This window comes from Phaseolus vulgaris, chromosome 3 (genome assembly GCF_051622355.1).
Source record: "Phaseolus vulgaris cultivar YP4 chromosome 3, ASM5162235v1, whole genome shotgun sequence".
Lineage (NCBI taxonomy): Eukaryota > Viridiplantae > Streptophyta > Magnoliopsida > Fabales > Fabaceae > Phaseolus > Phaseolus vulgaris.
The window spans coordinates 6,581,448-6,600,619 of record NC_143500.1 but is presented as its reverse complement, the minus strand read 5'-3'; the positions used below and the strand labels follow the sequence as shown (position 1 = coordinate 6,600,619).

The 19,172-nt window shown below is 27.8% G+C and overlaps 1 pseudogene across 1 annotated transcript; it reads left to right on the top strand.

Moving 5' to 3' along the window:
- Window positions 1-12,376: 12,376 nt before the first annotated feature.
- Window positions 12,377-18,980, top strand: LOC137806354 (primary amine oxidase-like; annotated as a pseudogene). Its single transcript, XR_016519418.1, has 5 exons — window positions 12,377-13,251; window positions 13,932-14,284; window positions 17,270-17,383; window positions 17,811-18,349; window positions 18,645-18,980. The product of XR_016519418.1 is annotated as a primary amine oxidase-like (transcript).
- Window positions 18,981-19,172: the final 192 nt, after the last annotated feature.

Genomic DNA, 19,172 nt, shown 5'->3' with positions numbered 1-19,172 from the left:
GTGCAATTCTGGTTTAAAATCTGGTGCAGTACAAGTGCTTAAAGCAACAAAGCTATGAGGTTTAGCTATGGGGATTTGTCTCCATCAAACAGGGGGAGATTGTTGAAGATGGTTGCTGCCCCTTCAAGATTGTGTTTGATGAAGACTTATATGTAGTGTTTGATGAAGACTTGTATGTACTTTTCATGTAATTTTGCTTTGCTTTAAGTATGTCTTAGTTAGTGCTTAGAGGTTGTCTAAGAGTGGGCTTTTTGCTGAGTAACTCACCTCATAACCACTGGCCATGTGATAAGTAAGAACAAGCATAAGTTTTCTTAAACTGTTTTTCACATGTTTTACACAAAAACACGTTTACTGCATAAAAATAAATCTGTTCTTTTCTAAATAAACAGATTCATTTTTTCACTGATGCCTTGGCTAAAGTCTTGTAAAAATTAGATTTTGTGCATCAGGTATTTTGACTAAGTCTTCTTCTTTTCAAAACGACTGAGTTTCAAATAGTTAAACTTTCTCTGTTTTCGTTTTAAAAAATAAATCTGTTCATCTGTAAATGAATAGATTCTTTTTGCCTCTGGTGCCATGTCAAGCTTAAACGTTTTTCAGTTTTATCTCAGCACCAGAATGGTTGACTAAGTCTCCTCACTTAACAGATTCTCTAACTGCTTTTGAAAATAAATCAGTTTATTTTATTTTCAATCTGTTCATTTTATAACAGCTTTAACTGTTTTTCAAAATTCTGTTATAAGCTGGCTTTCTATAAAATGCAAACTTGTTTCTGAGTTAAACAACGATTCAAACAGTTAATACATTTGCAAAAAACAAGTTTTGACAGCAGAGAGTTAAGTGTTTTCAAAGGATTAGCATTTGTTCTTCAAAGATTTCAAAAATCACAAAGTGCTTGTTCTTGGTTTGGTTCCAAAAGCTTGGTGTGAGGTGCAGCTACTGTTCTAGCAATCTTGCCTACTGGTTTAAGGCAGATCTGGGTATCCTCCATCAGGTGTAGTCGTTTCACATCTCTATCTTGTAATAGTTTGGTTGAACACTCTTTCTCGATAGGTGTTCTTGAAGAGTGGGTGTGTGTGTATGCTGAAATAGGTTTTTTCAGCAAGAGTACCTAAGTTCTTGTAGGTTTCAAGAACAGTGGGAATTGTACTTGGTTGTACTGTGTGTTAGTGAATTCCACCTGTTGTTGGTGAAGACTGGATGTAGCTCAGGTTGAGTGAACCAGTATAATTGCTTGTGTTCATTCTCTCTCTCTCTCTGCAATTTCGTTTCTGCATAATTGATAAAACAGCAAAGAAATAAATCTGTTCAATTGAAAATAAATCTGTTCTTTCTGGGCACTGTGCATACTGTTCTTGATTTCTGAAAAAGGTGTTTGAATCTGATAAGAACATATATAATCTGCTAAAAACCATTGGAACAGATTGACTGTGATAGGCTGCTCAAGAAACTGTCAATGCTATTAATTGAACCTTAAAACAATTGCTTAAAGTTGAAGCTTGCTGTTTTGTGATTCATTGTTCTTAATTTCTGGAAAATTTCTTGACATCAAGAAGAACACTCATAGTCTGTTAAAAGCCACTGGAACAGCTTGTTTGCAAAGGTCACTCAATTAACTAGCATGCTATCAATTGAACCTTAATCACTTGCTTGAAATTGAAGCTTGCTGTTTTTTGTATTTCACTGTTTTTCAAATCTGATATCTGTGTGTGCTGCTGGAAACTCTCACTGCATAATCTTGTGATTAACCTTGCTGAATTAAAAGCTTTTCAAACAAAAACAGTGCTGAAATAAATCTGTTCATTTTAACATAAATCGATTTATTTTCTGTAAAACTGTGTTAAACACTGTTTCTGCGAGAAAGTTTTAAAAGGTCAATTCACCCCCCTCTTGAACTTTGGCACTATTAAACCCAACACCTTCGCTCTACAACTCCATATTAATTGTGAAAAAATGATTTTAAATTTTTAAATTTTTTGAAATAATCCTAATAAAGCATAACCTCACATTTTTAAATAATCTTTGAACCCCTGTATCTCATTTTCAGCCACAACACTTTCATTCTTCTCTAGTCGCAACGTTTGAGAGAACAGTTCCATCATTTAAGTGTGTGAGAGGGTTGACGAGAAGATTTGTTGCATTTGATGTTCCCCAGTGTAAAGATAATTTTTTTTTTAATTTAGTACTCCGTTTTTGCACCTTGCTGATTTTTTTTTTCCTCTGGATTTTATGGCTTCCAATGAAAAAAAAAAGAAGCAAACGAAATACAACCACCACCAATAAAAACACCACCAACTTACCTCAACCACAACATTCACTACCAGCCACTACAAACAACTACCATCACTTGAAAATGCAAAAGAAGACACCACACTCTCTACAATACTTAGAAAGGTTTTGTTAGAATTAAAACAAGTATAGGACTGCAGGATGAATGTATGAAGGTGCAAAGAGAATTTACCTTGTTTCTATTTCTATTGTGGCTTCTTCTTCCTGCACCCCTACGTTTTTCTTCTTACACCCCCATAATTTTCTAAATTCCCCATAATATAGATACAATCATTTTCAGGATCAAATCAAAACAATAAAATGACAATTCATCAATGAATTTCTTCTCATATGCTCACATGTAAGTGTTTCTCTCTATTTTCACTGAATCATAATAGATCACAGTTGTTTCATTCAACATTTTCTCTAATCAACCATTTGAAAATAAAAATAAGTGACTCACAAGTTCTAAGATCATCGAGGCAAGCTATAGTACATCCCAAACTACCCACAATCAGCGGGCTTCTCGAGCGTCCTCAAAATGTTAATGAAAATGTTCTTAGTCGCTGCACAAACCAACCAAACATTTCAAAATCAAATGCAAAATACAAAAATGAGAAATCAAATTGATAGAAGGTCACCCCTAAACCCTAAAATTGATTTAAATCCCTTTTCATAATGAAAATCCTAACCCATGAGAAAATCAAAGGAAAAAAGGTAGCTTAAACATTGTTTCTTCACATCGTTTTGCTTTCGACAGTGTCAATGTTGTGCATGGATTGCAGGAACAAACAACTTACAAACCATGAGTATAAGGGAAGTGAAGTGTAACAAAGTGACTTAAAAATGCTTTTATGTTGTGTTTCCTTTTGTGATTCCACTATTCATCTAGATGAAAAGGTGGGTGATGGTCGCTTTTGTTTCCATTCATTGTCGTTGATTTACGAGTGCAGAACGACGAAAGTATTTTTTTTCTTCCCCGCTCAAGTGTAGAGAAAACATGGGAAAGACGTGACACAAATGCATTCTCTGTAATGCCCATTGTTTTTTTAATATAAAACCTTTGAAGCAACAAAAATTGATTATCTAACAAGAACATCAATTTTCCTTCTATTTCCAATTCAAAATTGATGTTGCATTGCCTTTGAAACATCGGATCATCGATTATCCATGATTTTCAATGAACATCGATGTTGAGGTGCCCATAATCGATGTTGGTTTTTTTTCACTCACATAATCGATGTTGTGTTGTCTTTGTAGATGTAGAACATCGATTATCTATGACTTTTCCATTGAATATCGATTCCACGTACACATAATCGATTATGTATGGATTTTTTTAAATATGACATTAAGTAATTTATATTTGTATTTATTTAGGATTTTGAATATCTTAGAGACTTTATATATTTCAATATTTTATTTAAATTGGACATTACTTAATTTAGATTGTATTTATTTAGAATTTTCAACAATTTAAGAAATTTATTTATTTTATATTTTTATTTAAATAAGATATTAAATAATTTATATTTATATTTTTTAATAATTTAGGAATTTTATTTATTTCATATTTTTATTCAAATGGGGCATTACATAATTTAAATTTGCATTTATTTAGGATTTGAATATTTTATAAATTTTATACATTTCATATTTTTATTTAAATAGGACATTAAATTTAGATTTGTATTTTTTAAAATTTTGAATAATTTAAAATCTTTCTTTATTGATCATTTTTATTTAAATATGGCATTAAGTAATTTAGGATTTGTATTTATTTCAGATGTTGAATAATTGAGAAATTTTATTTATTGTCAATTTATATTTAAGTAGAACATTGTATAATTTAAGATTTGTATTTATTTTAAATTTTTAATAATTTAAAAATTTTATTTATTTCAAATTTTTATCCAAATATAACATTATGTACTTATTTAGAATTTTCAATGATTTAGAAATTTTATTTATTTCAGATTTTTATTCAAATGTAGAATTTGTATTTATTTAAAAATTTAATTTTAAAATTTTTATAAATTTCATTTTTATTTAAATAGAACATTAAATTATAAGTTTCGATAATTTCACATAATTCATATTTTTTTAAAATTAGTTCTTACAAAATAGTGAAAATAATTTAAAATAATTATAATTTATAAATAAATAAATCAAATTAATATTTCAAAAAATTTAAATACAATAGCAAATTTATAAACTTACATTTTTTATTAATTAAAAAAATAAAATATCAATCACATCCATCAAAATATTTACAAATTATTATATTTTTTTAAAAAAAATTTACTCTATTTATCTTAATACAAAAGAACTTCAATTTCTTTCATTTTCCTTTTAAATTATTATAAGTTCGCTATCTGAAATTTATTTCCTATACCAAACAAAATATTAGTTTATGTAATATATTAAAAAATATATAATAAATGTGATTTAAATTATGTACAATTCAAAAAATATTATCTAAAATATTTGTTTAAAGTCCTCGTAATTATAAAAATGTCCTTTTAGTGAAAAAAAAAAAAATAAAAAAAAAACGTCTTGAGCTTTGAGACGATCGAGAAGCATCATGGGTGATGATGTGACGTAACTGAGCGGGGTGAAGATTTGTGTTGATGATGTGATTCAAACACAAATAAGAACGGCAAGAAAGGTAAATCAACGGTCAGTATGTTCTGAGGTAAGGAGAGATGATGAGTCATGGATAAGGGTGCATGATGGATACCATAGGCTCACACTATCAAACAAATCATTTTAATCATGCGTCAATTTGTTTCTACACGTGACAGGCTCCCATCACGTTATGTTATGCATAGCACCTACAACGTGTGCTTTGTCTTCATCAACGTTTCCAGTATCACATTTCACTTTCCATCTGCTGTCACACATTTCAAACAACACAGATTTTATTATTATTATTATTATTATTATTATTATTTTATAACATAATTACAAAGGGATTTTCTCGTTCACACTTTTCCATGTTGTTTTAGAACTTAAAACTTCATCAAATTTTGTTTTTAAGAGATACATTGAATAATTAAGGAAAGATGTTGCTTTAGAACTTCAACCAATACCCAATTTTATATAGCTAAATTATGTATTTATTGTGTAAAAAAAATATAAAATAATTAATTATATTATAAAATACAAATATTAAATATTTATAATGAAAATAAAATGTTATATAATTTATAAAATTATAAAATTAATAATATTACTATTAATTAAAATAATGATAATAAATATAAATTAAAAATATATAATAATAATTTTATTTGAATCAAATATTTAATAATATAATTAATAAAAAAAATTACATAAATATTAAACTTATATAATAGTAATAATAATATTTATAATTATAAAAAGTATAAATAAATAAATTAATTTTGTTTTATTATTACTATTTAAATATTTTAAAGTTAATAATAAATTTGTAAATTTACATTTTATATTTCTTAACAAAAATCACAATCATCACATCATTTATAAATTTCAATAAATATTTTTCATAAATTTACTCTAATATACTCAAATTCAAATAACCTTACTTTTACACCTTTTTTTCCAAATCACTTTAAATCCACTTTATTAGATATTCTCCACGATTCAAATATATCATAAAAGATATATTAAAAAATTAAAAAAATATATAAATTAACTTTAAAATCTACTTATGAGTAATGTAGGACAATATTACTCCCGTAACGAAACAATAATCAATTATAATTATTATATAACATAATAATAATGAAAACTTAATTCATTATTGACATGTAATTTACATATATTTATGATGCATAATGAAAAAGGAAAATTGATTATAAAGATAAGATTACAGTAAAAAAATGATAATTGATTAAATGAAAGATCACAAGATGTAGTACCTTATAGATAATTAATTATGTTACTTTTCTTTCAATATGATTGGTTACATAGGGATCATATTTGATTATGTGTTTGAAGATAAGTCGGCATAAATGCACTGTCAAAGGATACCTTACTAGCCACAGTTGAACAAGGACAGCATCGGAGCTAACAAAAACAACAAAGACCAATAATTAATGAAGATTTCTCAAAGATAATGTTAGAGCACAAAAGGAAGATTTTTTTGAAAAAACAGAACAATCATTACTCTGTGAAACGCTCAAATGCCACTCGTTTTCCCCTTCTTTCGACCTCACTTTACCAAGGGGACCAAAAACTCACTTTCATGCTTTTTCACAAACGTTGCACACTTAAAACAAACATCATCTTCGCATATCAGTCCTTTCAACAGTATATCCACACAAACAAACACAACGTTAATTAATGTTTTAACGAGCCTGCATTTCAAATTAAAAGAATTAAAAAAATATTGTTTAAATAGAATAATATGAATAAAAAATATAATTTATTAATTTATTTTAAATATTATTCTATTACAATAAAAACACAATTGGTGAGGTCTTTATATGTAACAATGCTAGAAATTATTATTATATGGATGATTTAGTAGCATATACACACATATGCAAACACATAGACACAGATACATACACGGATACGTACGCACATAGACAAACAAATACACATAGATCGTCACAGACACAGATAAACACACATAGATACACACAAACACCAACTAATTGGCTTTTAATGTCATTCTTAAAATCAAATATTCTATTTTTAAAAAAAAATTTGCAATGTAGAGTATAACTTAAGTCAATTCACAAGGACACATCAATTATATTAAATATTTAATATTCTTCTTATAGAAATTAAATTTGGGGATCTAAGAATTTAAAAAGCATAAAACGAAAATTGAAAAAAAAGATCAAGAAGGTGAAAGGTTACTTCACAAATTCAAGAACCAAGTAATTCCTCTTATGACAATTCTCTACAAATTCAGATCAAAGTTTGAATATTAATTAATCAATTATATGAATTAAATCAAAGAATCATTCAATGTAATCCATATATATTTATCAAATCAAGACTCAATCAATTCTTAATTTTATTTCTAAAGTTAGAAATGCAAACTGCATTCATAAAGTGAAAATCCCAAATAAGAAAGAAAAAGAACAAACTCGAAGCAAATGATTGATGCAAAAATCAATTTGGATTGTTTGATCTTGATTTTGTGAATTGAGCCTCAAGAATTAATTCTCCATTGATGAAGAAGAGAATTAGTCAATTCAAAAAAATTGAGAGAGAAGATAGGAAAGGAAATGTAGAGATTTTTTTTTGAATTTGAAGACTAAACAAATTATTTATGTCTACATCTTATATGTGTCTGAAGTAAACATGGACCTAAATGTGGTTTCTAATTAGGTCCATAAGTTCAATTATAAAAGTCTAACAAAAAATAAAATTGTATGGATTTTTTCATAGAAATTCTGCAATTTTGTCTTAACTTATAAAATCATAGAAAATAGTAGATAACTCTAAATCTAGCAAACCTTATGTTCAATTTTAAGCCTTGGAAATATAGAATATAATGCAGATAAAATTAATCGAAAATAATATATACAAAAAATCATTATGGGAAAAAAATAAACAAATGTCAAATTAGCTGAAAAAGTTAAAGCAAATATGTACATCAAACCTAATTTATTAGTACTAAAAGGAAATGAGTTAAAAACTAAAAATAAAGCATATGGAAAGTGCTTTCAATGTAAAATAAAGTTATAAATGTGTGCACAAAATATGTGTCATTAGTCTCTAGGAGGAGGATTGCTTCAAATCTTGATACATCTTTGTCATACTAGGATGTAATCCGAGAAAACTCTTATGACATTCATCTAGCACCATCTTAATCCTTAACCTAATTAGTCCTCAAATGTTCTACAATAGCTTTCAACCAGTTGTTTCTCTTTGATCAGAAATTTGTTAGTTATAGTGAGCATACTATAACTAATTTGATCTAATGTCATCTCCATACTTAGATTCATATCCTGAAATTGCTCAACTAATTTAAACTTTTTAATCATTAGAGTTGACACTCACATTGTCTTTTGGCTTAAGGCATTTGCTACCACATTTATTTTCCTTAAACAGTAGAGTCAAAAATAGGTCAAATACACAAAAAGAGAGGGTTGAATTGTGTATAATTATTTTTTTGATTTTTTCACAAGGAACTGTGTATCATGCATTGGTCATAGAGTTTTTAACCAAATTAGAGTAAAACATAGCACCTTACAAATTTACAGAGTTGACATGACATATGTCAAACTGTGCATTGGTGTGAAACAACTTTAAAGGTGTAGTTGGCTCCAGAAAGGCGAGGTTGAATGGAGCCTAAACTCAAATCGTGAAATTGAAAGACAATACAAACAACGTCTAACAAGCAAAGAGAAGATAAAAGTACCATAGATTTATACCGGTTCACCCTATCACTTGGGCTACGTCCAATCCTCTTAAGCAAACCACTTAAATCTTTCAATAACGAATTTCAATTTCTCTCTAGGAACAAGTATTCTCCACCTCTCTAGGTACAAATATTTTCCACCTCTTCAACAAGTATTCTCCACCTCTCCATGTATAAGTATTATACATTTTCCCAGGTACAAATATTCTACACCTCTTCAGGTACAAATATTATCCACCTCTCCAAGTACAAGTATTCTCTATCTCTCTAAGTACAAGTATTCTCACCTCTTCAGGTAAATCAATCATAATCTTCCTATGAGATTAAGACCTCTCAAGATAAGAGAAAAATATTCTCAAACGAGAGAACAATCAAAGCTCATTGAGTACACTTCACAAAGTGAAGAATTTACAAAGTTTAGAGCACAACCCAACTCACTAGACGCTCTATGTAGCAAATATAATATGTACAAAACAAACTTTCTTTTACGCTCACACAAAGTTGCATTTCTCTTGTTCTTGTATATTGTTTCCGTATTTTTCTTCTTCTTCTAGGTCTTTATGTAGATTGTGAAAGATGACCATTGAAGCTTGTGTATTGTACTTCATCATATAGTTGTTAAAAACTCCATATGGAAACTCTTGCACTGAAGATTTCTTGCTCGTCTTGAACATGTGTTGTAATTTGAATACTTTTGGTTTTTGTATAATTTTAAACGTTGAATTTATATTGTTTTGCACTTCATCATTTTAGCCTTAGAAACTTTTAAGGAAAACTTTTTCTATGAGGATTTATTACGCGTCTTGAGCATTTATATGATATTGTTTCTCTTTGAAATACTTCTATATTTGTATGATGTTGACTGTTGAAGCCTGAATCTTTTGCACTTCAAATTTCCATAAATCTCGTATAACTCTGTCATCTCTTTCTCATATTAGACACTTTAAAAAGAAGCTTATGATTATGAAGGTTTCAGCGCGTCTTGATCTTTTGTTGAACATTTTAAATCTTTCTATATTTGTAAAAAAATTTAATCATCGAAGCTTTAATTTTATTTTCTCACTGTTTGCGCAAATCTCGTACTATAACACCTTCTCTTTTCGATTAGACGTTTTATATGGAAACTTTTGACTCATTCTAACTCGCATCTTTAGTGTTGTGAAGAATATCTGAAAACAATTTGAACATCATAATCAATAATAATCATCATTTAAATGGATGTGCATCAATGAAGCATATACTTTTAATTTCATAATCATATACTTTTACGTCACAATTTTGGATAGTTTCCAAAATAGAAATATTTACATAAATTAAAATAATTTTTCTTTATACTATTATTATTATTGTCATTACTATTATTATTATAGATTATGATTATTATTTTAGTAATTATTATATATTTAGGGTGTCAAAGAGAGCCAACTCGGTTCACCCAGGGTTGACTTACTAAAGGTTGAGTTAAAAATTTTATAACCTAACTCGACTCATTAGAGATTTGTGGATCACATAGGTTGGTTCATTTAAGTATATTTTGTTCTTCCAACTATTTTCATATATTTTTTCAGTACAATCACAATGGAGACTCAACCTACAATATAGTACTACAAGCAAAATGTTCACCTATTTCACTAAGCATTAACCATTGTTAATAAATAAAAATTAAAAGTATTAACTTATATAATTACGTAAACAAATAAATTAAGCATCCAAATCATTCTAATACTAATTAACAACATTATAGTCTTAAGAAAAATAAAGTGTCAACATAGATAACTTAAAGTAATAATAATTATAATGAAAAAACTAATAAAAGAAACTATAAAGGTAAGTGTTGTTTACAATGAGAGAAGTATAAAAAGAACATTCAGAGAGAAGAATTGGGAATTGGGAAGTTGTTCTTAGTGGATTATGAGTTCGTCCATCTCCAACCCAATCCAAACTTTTTTAATCCGTGAGTTAAATAAGTAGGGTTCTATTTGACCCACATTAAAAAAAATAGTTTTTCCAATCCAATCCAACTTAAATCCATAATTACACTCCTGTATATATATTGATGACAAAAAAATATATAAAGACTAAATATTAATACAGAACGGAGAAAAAAATTTAGAACGTAGTGAGACACATTCAGAATAATTCATTTAACTTGTTCTTAAAATAAGTAGTCCTTTATAATATATATATATATATATATATATATATATATATATATATCACAAACTCTACAAAACTAGGAAAATTTGACACTTATTTTTTTCTTAGACAATCAATTAACAATTGTGTATAATATTAAAGTAAGATATTTAATTAAAACGTAAATTAAATTATTTCATAAAAGATTAATAAAAGTAGTTGCAAAATTATTGATGGAAACTCAAGGATGAAGACCTGGAATATTGTTGATGACTTATTAGCACATATGAACCTAATTAGATTTTTGTTTATTTTTTTAGGTCCAATAAAGAGGACAACTCTATAATAAGGAAATGTAGAGAGTATTTCAGGTAAAACCTCCAAACCATGAAAAAATACTAGGACTTTGGTCAAAGGACTATAAGAAGACTCAGTTGGCTTTAGCAAGACCAAGTCAATATCTTTTTAGGTTAGACTTTAATTTAAATAATTTGTTTTAAGGCATGTATTTGGACTAATAAAAGAATGAGTGTGTATAGTAATAAAGTGGGTGCATTTTGTAAGGTGATTCATCACTTGACATGGGAAACATGGGTGTGGCATGAGAAACATGATCGTCCACATGACTCTTCCTCAATGGAGAGGATCCCCATCAATTGAGAGGTGACATTTGTCAACCTTTTTATTTTAGAGGAATCTCCCAAATGATAAGAAGACACTTGTCAATCTCTCATTTGAGAGGATCATGAATCATATGACGTAAATGGTCATCTTGCAAATGAAGAATTTTAAAATTCTTATTTTAGACATCCAAATCTCCTATAAATAGGAGTGCACATCTCTGATATTTTTTTTAACTTGAATTGAGTAGGAAATTTATGTCAAATTGTTGTCTCACTTAACTCAAGTTAGAGTAACCATTTGTATGTCTAGTTTATGACTCTTTTAGAATTTTTTTCATCACCTCTTCTAAACCTCTATTTTCACACTTCAAATTCATCTCTTTAATTCTACTTATATCTCAATAAAGCTTTGGCATTACTTCCATAGAATTTATTCAAAATTATAATCTCTAAAACAAAAATAAGGATTCTAAGACTATATTTTAATCAATTATTTGTATACAGAAAAAACGAGAAAATATGTTATAAAAATAAAAAATATTATTATTTTACTTTAAACATAAACCATTTTTAATGGTAATATATTTTATATATTCGTAATATATTAAAATTTGAAAATATAAAAACTTGAAGAGGCCCTCTCACTTTAACTCAGTCCCCCTCCGAATTGGAAAAGGTTTTGATAACACTCAAATAGTAAATAACACCCAATTCTAATAATATAATAATATTTAAATTAAAAAAGTAAAATAAATATAATTAAAATAATAATTTATTAGTATGTAGAATGGATGTGGATTACATTTTGTTTGCGGTGTGAAAATATCATCACCTTTTCGAATTTTATCATTAAAAATGTTTTTTTACACTCATCTAAATATTAATATTTTAATCATATACAAAAATTTATAATTTTTTTAATTTTAAAAACTATTTTAACATTTTAAAATACCATAACCCTTTTATCATCTTTATGTACTCTGGTCTCCAATATTAGCCTCACTTCCAGCTATATAAAGGAGTGGTTCTCATTGTTTTAGTGATGAAGTGAATGCCATAAAGCTGAACCATGAAACTCTTCTTCCACCTCTTATCACTTCCCACTCTCTTGTTCTTCTTCTTCTTCCTCCATGCAGGAGTTTCCATAGGTCCCTTGCAATTCACACACCCTCTTGACCCCTTAACAAAGCAAGAAATAACCCTCATTCAAACCATAATCCTAAGCAAATACCCCACAAAAACAAACACTGTCAACTTCCACTACGTAGGCCTCGACGACCCCGACAAAGCCACAGTCCTCAAATGGCTCTCAACCGCTGCCCGAACCTCACGCAACGCCTTCGTCATTGCCATCGTCAACTCCCAAGTCCACGAGCTCACAATAAACCTACGAACCTCTCAGGTTGTCTCCGACAACATCCACCGGGGAAACGGCTTCCCCACCTTAACGGTGGAGGAGCAAAGCGAGGCCTTGCAACTGCCCTTCAAGCACGGTCCCTTCGTGGAGTCCATAGAAAAGAGGGGTGTGAACCTTTCGGAAGTGGTGTGCTCCGGTTTCAGCGTGGGATGGTACGGCGAAACCCAGAGCAAAAGGGTTTTGAGAATCGAGTGCTTCTTGAAGGAGGGAACCGTGAATATCTACGTGAGGCCCATTAATGGAATAACAATTGTGGCTGATCTTGAACAGATGAAGATCGTGGAGTATCATGACCACTTTGTCGTGCCTGTTCCCAAGGTGGAAAACACCGAATACCGGGCTTCGCATTTGCAGCCACCGTTTGGTCCTAAACTTCATTCTTTTGCCTCACATCAACCTCAAGGCCCTGGCTTTTCCATCAAAGGACACAGTGTCAGGTATTTTAAACTGGTATTAATAGAGTAGAAGTGCAGTGAAAATTTATAAAAGTTTGTAAGTAATATTATAGATATAATTAACATTATATTTTTTTATTGATAAAAATATAAGTTTACAAAATTATTTTTTATTTAAAATTTATAAAAAGTGAAGAAAGTTTAAAATTAAGAAAAATTCTTGTTTTCTTGTGTTTTTGCCTTTTCTTTACCAGTGAAATCTTCCATTTCTCTCGTGCGATATAAGTAGAACTATGCCTTTTCGTTGGAAGTACAAGGGTACAAGGTGTCACCATTCCCTTTACTTAGTTAACAAGGCTCCTCAATAACACTCAGTCAAATGTCTTTGTCTGGTATTTTTTAAGCTAAATTGTTAAAAGCTTAGATGAATTAAATTTTGTGTTAAGATAACTTTTAATAACCTATCTCAGAGAAATAATAATATTTTTCATCAATTTTCTGAGAGTTGAATAAGAGTAATTATTTCCCAACAATAATTCATTTTCAAACACGTCATCATGTATTATTTTCATTTTGGGTATTGAAATACTTAAGCAATTGTTGGATCCTAAAAATAAAAAAGTATAACAGGTAACAAGTTATTAAGTTTCACGTTGTTATGATTGATGCATGTATCTGTTGATGGTTGGTGTTTGGACTTATATAGTGCATGTTTTGTTCAGCTGGGCGAATTGGAAGTTTCACATAGGGTACGATGTTCGTGCTGGAGTGATAATTTCAACAGCATCAATCTACGACCCTGAAGTTCATAAGTCTCGTTCAGTGTTATACAGAGGATACATTTCTGAACTGTTCGTGCCATACCAGGATCCAAGTGAGGATTGGTATTACAAGACTTTCTTTGATGCTGGTGAATTCGGGTTTGGTCAATCTATGGTTTCTTTGGAACCCTTGCATGATTGTCCACCACAGGCACAGTTCCTAGATGTAACAGTTGCAGAATGCGATTTGTGTTTTTGAACAATATGGTGGTATCAGTTGGCGTCACACTGAAGCAGGAATTCCTGGCGAGGAAGTAAGTACATATAATGATGCCCTTTTCTTTGCTATCTTCCATTTTCACAATGCAAAAAACAAAACTTTTGAATATTTAGGTAAGGTTATGTTGATCCTAAACAAATTGAAATAAAGAAAATAAGACCTGTAGTTTATGTTTGCTCAAAAAAAAAAAATAGAAACTCCCATCCATAATGAAACATCACTAAATACTTTTCTATTATTGAGATGGACACAAATTCCAATCAATAAAAGAATAACTAAACCTATAAAGTTTATTTTTCATCCAGTTCAAAATTTCAATTGAACTATATAATTTCAGTCTAAAGTACAGATTTTATAGTGGTAGATTTGTTTGTCTTTCTCTATTTGTTTATTTGGGAGACCAGTAATTTTGTCTCATATTTTTTAGATATGTATAAGGTTGAACCACCAATCGTTATTGCTGATAAAAAAAATATATAAAAAATCTCATCACCATCTATCCTCTCTTTCTTGAAAACTACATTATATTGTTGAAATCTAAAGACTTTTTTTCACACCAGATTCTGTTTTTGATTTAAGTGAAATAGGTGAAACTACAAAAGAAATGTGTGATTCTTGTACGTCAGGTCAATGTTTGGGCATAGGGTAGGAGATTTTTACCGAGATATATAACACTATTTTTATTTTTATTTCTTCATCTAACATCTTTTTATTTTATTTTCTTATCTATTTTAATTTTTCTATTTAGCACTGTTTCAAAAGTAAAAAAAAATTAATAAATTAATTTTTTTTGATAATTTTAATTTTGGATGCATTAAAAACATAAATATATTGGTTGTAAAAATATAAATATTTTTTTATGTTTAAAATAGTTAGAAATATAATTATTGAAGAAAGAAATGAATTTTTACAAAATAAAAATAGAAAGTAATAAATTAAAAATGTTTAGTTTAAAATTATTTTTTTTATAAGATGAAAAAAATAAAAAATTAAACCCTACTACAATAACATAAAAGTTAAATCTATAAACATAAATTAATATTATTTTTATTATTATTGATAATGTAATCATACTAATTTCAAGTAAAAATATAGTACATAATTATAAAAAAAACAAAGTCAGTTAGTATTAATTAGTAATGGACACACATTAATTTTTGTCTGTACATAACTTTTTTCTTAATTTTTATTTTAAAATTATAACTTATACATTTTTTTATTAAACCTAATAATAATTTTTAAAAATAAAATTTTCAACCAAATAATATATTTATTCACTTAATAATTTATACATTTTTTTATTAAACCTTATAATAATAAAATTAAATATTAATTTATGTTTATAGATTTAACTTTTATATTGTTGTAGGGTTTAATTTTTTATTTTCTTCATTTTTACAAAAAAAGTAAAATTTTAAATTAAACATTTTTAATTTATTACTTTTTATTTTTATTTTGTAAAAATTCATTTCTTTCTTCAATAATTATATTTCTAACTATTTTAAACCTTACAACAACATAAAAGTTAAATTTATAAACATAAATTAGTATTTATTTTTATTATTATGATTTTTGTAATTATGTTAATTTCAAGTAAAAGATACAGTAAATAATTATAAAAAAAATCAAAGTCAGTTAGTATTAATTAGTAATTGACACACATTAATTTTTTTTCTTAATTAGTATTAATTAATAATACAGTACATAATTTTTTCTTAATTTTTATTTTAAAATTATAATTTATACATTTATTTTTTTATTAAACTGAATAATAAATTTATTCACTTAATAATTTATACATTTTTTTATGTTGTTGTAGGATTTAATTTTTTATTTTCTTCATTGTTAAAAAAAATTAAATTTTAAACTAAACATTTTTAATTTATTACTTTTTATTTTTATTTTCTAAAAACTTATTTTTTCTTTAATAATTATCTTTCTAACTATTTTAAACATTAAAAATATTTATTTTTTTAATGCATCCAAAATTAAAATTATCAAATATTTTTAATTTAGTAATTTCTTTTTACTTTTGAAACGATGCTAGATAGGAAAATAAAAACAAAAAGTGTGCTAAATGAGAAAATAAAAGTGAAAATAATGCTATATGACAGAAATAGTCCATTGGGTAGTACAATATGCCAAATAAGATTTTTAAAGTTTAAGAATTTAATTTAAATACAATGATAATGTAAATGTTGCTTACATTGACATTCATTATAAAATTTCATGTATGGTAAATTATTAATTTGATAATAATTACATTAACTTATGATGATTTAATTGGTAAAGATAGGCTTACAACTACTTCTAAACATTAAATAATTTTTCAGGATTAATTTTTAAGAGAATAATACTTTGACAACCTATGAAGTTAGATACAACTCTTAATTTTAATGTGATGAGTTTAGAAATAAATATATATAATAAATGGTAGGTTTTGAATTAAATAATATAAAAATATTAAAATAACAGCATTGGAAGTTGTAATAGAAAAATGTGGGTTGTCAATATATCATTACCATAATTTTATCACTACAAGAAAATCATTAAATAACAACTAAATTTAAAAAGATATAAAAAATAATTAATCATTATATTGACTAAGTTAGATAAGGTCTTAGAGACTAAAAAATTAGTAGTATTTAAAATATTTTTTATTATTAGTAAAAAATTATAAATTAATTTTTAAATAAATATCAAAATTAGTCAAAAAATTTTAGTTATTAATATTTTATATTTTAAATTAATCTTTAAAAAATAAATAAAATATAATATAAAATCTAGAATATTTGGTAAGTAACATTTAGTAGCTAATGTTAGATATTTAGAAACTATCTTGTTTATTTTATATAGCAATAACTTTTAAATTTATAAAATAATATATAATTTAATTTATATATTAATTAATTATTTTAATTTTAAAATAATTTTTTATTTAATAATTTGTTTGGAATGTATTATTTATCTAATTATTTATGTGCTTACTTTTGTTGGAACTGAAACTAAACATATGCAGATACGAGAAGTTAGATCTGACGTGACTCTGATAGTTAGATCAGTGGTTACAGTGGGCAACTACGACAACGTCTTAGATTGGGAGTTCAAAACAAGCGGTTCAATCAAGCCCGCTGTAAGTTCTGTTTATCTTTGTTGTGTGCCACTTGTTTAGATAATAATTCATAAATGTGTGTGGACATTCTCAAATAATAATAATAACTTTTCAATTCCATAAAAAAAATATTATAAAAAAAAATTAAAAAAATATATTAGAAAAATTAGACCAAAATTTATATGTTAAAAAAATACATAAATAAACTATATTTGTTCATAAAGTATTATTTATTCATAAAATACTAAACAATTAGATGGTGGTATATTATATTAATAAAAATATTATCTATGAATAAATTTTAAATTAATCAACTTATTATTACACGCATTTTTTTTAAAAAAAAAAATAACTCTAAATTTATTTTTTTAGTAATTAAGACAATATTGTGTGTGGACGACTCTTTGTTTAAATATTAAGTGTTGTTTTTGTGCATCTTTTCCGACAGATATCGCTGTCGGGAATGCTGGAAGTTAAGGCAGTGAATATTACTCATAATGATGAGATAAAAGAGGAGCAACATGGAATATTGGTGTCGGAACACAGCATTGGTGTTTACCATGACCATTTCTACATATACCATCTTGACTTTGACATTGATGGTGTGGATAACTCCTTTGAGAAGACGAGTCTGAAGAGTGTACAAGTGAGTGACAATAGTTCAAAGAGAAAGAGCTATTGGACAACGAGTAGTGAGATTTTGAAGAGTGAATCTGATGCAAAGATTAAACTAGGGTTTAGTCCAGCAGAGCTGGTACTGGTGAATCCTAACAAGAAGACTTCCACCGGAAACAATGTTGGGTACCGTTTGGTTCCGAATGCAGCAGCTCATCCACTTCTCACAGAAGATGACTACCCTCAAAAACGTGGTGCTTTCACCAATTACAATGTTTGGGTTACACCCTACAACAAGACTGAGAAATGGGCTGGTGGATTGTATGTTGATCAGAGCCGTGGAGATGATACCTTGGCTGTTTGGACTCAACAGTAAGCATCTTACCTTTCAAACCACACTTCAACATTCATTCAAGTTTTTTAAGAATTACAACATAAAAAAATATGCATGTTAAGGCCTAAAGAAACTAAAATCACTATAAAAAACTAATTATCATAAGATTATTGGGAGATTAAAACATTTTCTTAACAGAAACTAAAATTCAAAATTGAAAATTATGGCCAAACAAATTGTGTAACTGCTGCTATTTAACTGAGGAGGAAAGGAAAGGAACAGAGTAGTGATTTTGCGTTATTAACGTTGGTTTTGAAATTGAAAAATTTGCAGGAATAGAGGTATTGAGAACAAGGATATTGTACTGTGGTACGTAGTGGGAATCCACCATGTTCCGTGTCAGGAAGATTTTCCAATAATGCCCTTGTTGAGCACTGGATTTGAATTGAGACCAACAAATTTCTTTGAGAGGAATCCAGTTCTTAAGACCCTTTCTCCTGGCTTTGTTGAATGGCCAGGCTGTGAGAAACCATAGATTTGGTTTCTCTTTGCTTTCTCAGTTGAAGTACATTGCTGAACATTGAAGTCAGAGAAAGATTGTGTTTTATGTATCGGTCATGTGTGTTATGATGAGAAAGTGATAACTTTGAATAAATATTTCCTCTACTACATCAATTTGCAGCGATATTAAACTCTTCTATCACATCATTGCCTATTATATATCTTGGTATCCCAATAGGAGACAACTTAAGAGGGTCAAGATGTGAGATCCATCCAAAAGAATATTAGCTAAACATTTAGCAAGGTGGAAAGGAAAATATTTAACCTATGCGGGAAGAGGATGTCTAATAAAGTCTGAGA